Raw genomic sequence first — 5,387 nt, 5'->3', positions numbered from 1 at the left:
CGACCCAATGTACATAATAAGTAACAGGACTAACCTTGGGCTGAAAGCAGTGAGGAGCTCAAAAGGATACACTCAGAACCAATATAATGGCAACACAGGTAAGATAATCACCACTACTAAAAACATAGTATTTTCCAACGAAAAATTTGTCAGTGGCAATTCCCACCGAAATGCAATGGGAAAATTAAAATTTTTGTTCCAGAAAAAATAAATAAGATTTCCCATTGACTATCCGTGGGAAAGTTTTGGCCCAAAAATGCGCGTATTTTAGTTTCCTCTGATTCAGTGGGAAAATTTATTAAAAAAATAATTATACAAAAGTAAAAAAAATTCCTAGAGAAGACAGTGGGAATTTAAACAATAAATAAAAAAAAGTTTTTAAATATTCCCCGAGGCTCAGTGTGTACGAATTTTTTTGAATTTTTAATTTTTTTTTATAATTATGAAAAATATTTCCCACAGAACATTCCCACGGTAGTAGTGGGAAACTTATTATTATTAAAATTTTATAAGTTTTCTCTTAATCTATTCATTCACATAACATTTTAGTGTTTTTTCCCTCTGTCTCTCCACGCACAGACGAGTTTTCACTCCATTCCCAGGTAAGTCGACCCCTCTCTCTCTCTCTCTCTCTCCCTCACTCATTCACCCGATCTCCTTTTTTCCTTTTTGATTTTCCCCAAAAAACTTCGAATTTTAAGGATTTTATACTGTTTCAAACCGTAGGTTTAAAAAAATTAATGTTGTTCTCTTGATTTTATACTGTTTCAAACCTCGATATATACTTTACTGAACATTAATCATTATAACAGAAGACATCAACCGATCTAGAAGGGGCTTACGGTCTTCAGGATCCAGCACTGTTGTGTTACGACAGTCAGGGCAAAGTTTTCGACCATCATTCAGAGTGATATAATTCATATCTCCTATCTACAAATATGTGAGTAAGTTCTTAGTTAACATGTTATAACCTGAGTAGTTATTGATATATTTAGCTTAACATCTAATATTATTGAAAGTAAAGCCAGTGTTGCAGCTAGAAAGGTTATTGTGTATGTTAGCTACTCAGGAATCATCATGTAATTGCTAGTGATTGATTTATTAAAAAGATTACTTAGCATTTTTTCTTGATAATTCTCAAACTAATCGAGAGGTTAGTATTCATCCAGTTTTTCAAACATGCTAAGGGCTATAGTAAACTAATTACTAGTACTAATTATCAACTGATTCCCTGTCTGTGGATCGTCACACTCCTATATATATGCATTATTTGATATTAAAATCTGAAATGTTAAGTCAGAAGATAACATATATGAAAACACGATTGCCTAGTTAGTTTAGTGCCCTCATGAGGCTTAACAGAGCTCTGCTCATATTGACCTTACTTCATTTGAATGAATATAGATTCAATGAGGAACATCTTCTGTTTAATAATATAGAAGGGTGATTAAAAACCTTAAATCTAGAACAGCTACAGCACTGAGGAGTTCCATCAGATGTATGCTTCTTACAGAAAATCTGGCCCCAGTAGGTACACCTTAGCCACACCGAGCAAATTTGTTAAAGGCAGTAATCAAACATAGTAGAAGCATCAGGTGACACATTCCAATATTTTGAGGAAAGGGAAGGGCATTTGAGAAAAGAGAACACAAACTTGCTCTTCACAAACATCACAAACAAGAATATTGCACCGCTTGCTACTCTTTCTCCACCACGAAGTGCTCCTACAAAATCACAAAAACATGCCAATTTGATTAGATGGTATGCAAAATACAAACACTTGAATTGTGCTACAATTACTTTGATGTATGAACAAATGGATTTAACTCCTTGAAAAGTTTCCACCATTTCAGTTCTCTGACTCCAGTACTAGTGCTGTAATAATGTAAACCTTTAGTAAGCAAATATCTGAACTAGTGATGTCATTGTATCATGTTGTTCCTGTAGCTTTTGTGACTTATCCTGAACACTGCAATATTTTTGGCAATGACAATGAACAAACTTTATATGTACAACAGAAATTTTAAAATATAAAAGAAGTGACATAAAAATATCACACTCCACCTGACATTTTCCTTCTCTGCTTTTCTTAAAAACAAATCTCTTGCTTGTTTGCTAGTTATTGAATCCAAACCCATAACTAGATGTGTTTTAAATACTTCACATATTTTTGCCATATAAGTTTTTTCTCCAAGGGATACCTCATAATAGGATTTCTGTAATTAGTCAAATTTGTAAGTTAGTACATCAAAGAATTCCAAAGATCAGGTGTTTGCTTATCATAATCTGCGGAAAGAGATCCTAAACCTCCATATATAAACTTTACTCAATCCACTAAGAAGCTAGAATGATTGCCCAAGTTTTTGTGTGGGTATTATGACATGCTATTAATAAGTAAAGTTAACAGTATATCTAAGGTGCTTCTAAGAAAAGTTTCCAGTGACATTTGGAGGATGGCAACTACACAAAGCATAGAATGTTTCTTGGTGTTCAAAGAGAAAATTTATGCTTTAAAATATTGCTGGTAAAGCTCCTTGTATTCTAATTAGGCAAAGCAGTTGCTTGGCTCTTGTATAAGGGGACCTACTGGGCCTTTCTTCTACAATAGGAAAATCTGTGCTGAACTGTTTTCGTGAAGCTCCTTGAAGTGTCAATTTTGTGTGCTTAATTAGGCAAAGCCATAGTGCTAGCCTTATATAAAGGCCACTTATTGCCTTGGCACCTCCGTATGTTTAAGTGAGATCAATTTCAACCTATCACTTCAATTTGCTTCAGTTTATTAATGGAACTGCATTTACAGTCCGGTGTATAAGATTTTGGATCTGATGGAATGACTGTATTATTGTACTTTGATGGAATGAGTGTATGATGAAGAAAAAGAAAAATACATGGGAAAACAAAAGGCGAAAGTTGTTATGTGCATTAAATATTTCTTACTTATTTAAATATAGCATAACACTTATTCTCATGTTTACTTTAAAGTTTGAGAAATAAAGATAATTACTTGCATAATTTTCTTTAATAAAATTTACTTTTATAATAATTGAAATAATTTTACAGAATAATTTCAAACAAATCTTGGAGGAGTTCATTCAAAGTCAGTCGATTGATGATCAAGGTAGGCCAATCCAACCAACCCAAGATGAGCTCATGGACATGTGGATTAAGGCAGTTGGTGGCGTGCATAAGGGGAGAGTCTAGACCTTGGATCAGAGTTTAGTCTCAGTCGTCATACTTCTGGATTGTGTTGTTCTTATTCTTCCTCACATTGCTAAGGGAGGAAGAAATGAGGCGAAAGGACGACGCATTAAGACTTGTCACTAGTGATGTTGAAAGCCTCAAATCTCAGATAAACTCTCTTAGCATCTGGTGTATTTCCTCTGCCCCATTCTCCGGCACCATCTGATGATAATTAAGGAGTAGTTTCTTGTATTAATTTGTCTTGGATGATACTTTGGATGTTGAATGTTGAATGTTGGATTTTTTGAGTTTTGTTCTACTCTGTTTAGTTGGATATTGTTTATGAAATGGATTGAATCAGATGTTATTTTTGAAATGAATTGGAGTGTTGAGTTTTGGTATTTAAATGCTTAATTGTATTTAGTCTTGTATTGTTGGTTGTACATTCAGTTTGGCAGGTGGTGTAGCTCTAAAAATAGAATTGGCCATGAAAATATTTTTCAGATTTCCCACGGATTCCCCACCGACGATGTGGAAATTTTTGTTCCTTTTTCCCAGAATTTTAATATTTCCCATTGATTCTCGTGGGAATGTTCATATACTTATTTCCAGGTTATGCATATTTTCCACTACTATCATGGGTAAATTTAAAAAATTGCTAAATTAATTTTAATACTTCCCACAGAGATAGTGAAAAATTTAAGAAAATTAAATTATTATATTTTCTTACTTTTTCCAGTATTGTTTTGGGAAATTTCACTATGTGACCCCACCAAGTTCACGTGAAACGCTTCCTGGGAAATTCTCTGGGAATTACCCACGACGGTCCTGGGAAACTATTTTCCCACCAGCCCTTTTCCCACTGAGCGTCTCCCCTGGGAATGTCTTGGAAATATATAAATTTCACACGGATTTCCCACCGATATGTCCGCGGGAAAAGACTGTGTTTCTAGTAGTGGACAATGGCAGTAAATAACTCAGAAAAACTTTCATATTTAGCTCGTTCATGGTACAGAGATTTAGACATGCTTTCAAGTTCACAATTTAAGACCAATATTAATAATAACATGTCAAGTATAGGTAGCATGAGGAATGGTACATCTCTATGCCTACATTTCAAATATGCATGTCAATGTAAGGTATCACAATAATATTCATAGGTACTCACACTCTCAGAGTACTCAATCTGTCTATCTCGATGCCAACTCATCAGACACATAATCACTCAGCACTGTACGAGTGCCTGGCATCAATGCCCCTCACAAAAGTACGTGTAGATATCACTGTGCCTGCGCTCACTGCTGGTGTGTCAGACTACGGAGGGGCAGATCCTGCCCAAGCGCTAATATAAAGCCTAAAAGACCTATTACACTGTGCAGCCCGATCCATAATAACACTTACAACCCGGCTCTCATGCCTACCTCAATTATCAATCTCTCAAGTCTCGAGGGCTCACAATCTCGTACTACTTAGACCAACAATAATAACATGTGATGTAACAGTAAATGATAACAGAGAGTGAGATATGACATGCAAACGAAGGATCATGACTGAGTACATAATTGCATTTAAAGCATATAACTTAAAACAACAAATATAGCCTTAGTGTGTCTCAATCAAATAAGCATATAACCTAAACATGATTTCTAACATGAATCATATATCAATTACCCTAACACGTAGGAATTACACGGATAAAACAAGACTTGATATCAACACAGTATAAAAGAATTAACCGGATCATGATTACCATAGTGCACGCCTACACGCCCGCCACCTAGCATGTGCGTCACCCTAACACAAACCATATAATACGTTTTCCAAGGATTTATACCCTCAGTTCCAAGTTTAGAAGTGTTACTTACCTCAAAGTGTGCAACTCAATGCTCCAACTAACCTTGCCTCATGAATCGGCCTCCGAACGACTCGAATCTTGTCACAAACAACTTAATATAATCTATACGAGCTATAGGAATTAATTCCATGTGATAAAGCTAAGACCTTTAACCAAAATCAAAAACTCAAACTCGGGCTCGCATCTCGAAACCCGACAAAACTCATAAAATCCGAACACCTATTCAATTACGAGTCCAACCATACCATATCGTCCAATGTCAACCACAAATCGACCCTCAAATCCCCAAATCGTACTCTCCAATACATAGTCCAAAAATCCCCAAATTTCACCTCAAACACACATAATCTAG

General features: G+C 35.4%; 1 long non-coding RNA gene across 1 annotated transcript; it reads left to right on the top strand.

Moving 5' to 3' along the window:
* Nucleotides 1-537: 537 nt before the first annotated feature.
* LOC107823358 (uncharacterized) lies at nt 538-3,560 on the top strand. Its single transcript, XR_001656616.2, has 3 exons — nt 538-602; nt 813-940; nt 3,061-3,560. It is a non-coding gene; the product is annotated as an uncharacterized LOC107823358 (long non-coding RNA).
* Nucleotides 3,561-5,387: the final 1,827 nt, after the last annotated feature.

The sequence above is a fragment of the Nicotiana tabacum genome, chromosome 24 (assembly GCF_000715075.1).
Source record: "Nicotiana tabacum cultivar K326 chromosome 24, ASM71507v2, whole genome shotgun sequence".
Classification (NCBI taxonomy): domain Eukaryota; kingdom Viridiplantae; phylum Streptophyta; class Magnoliopsida; order Solanales; family Solanaceae; genus Nicotiana; species Nicotiana tabacum.
This window is presented reverse-complemented; position numbering and strand designations above follow the sequence as displayed.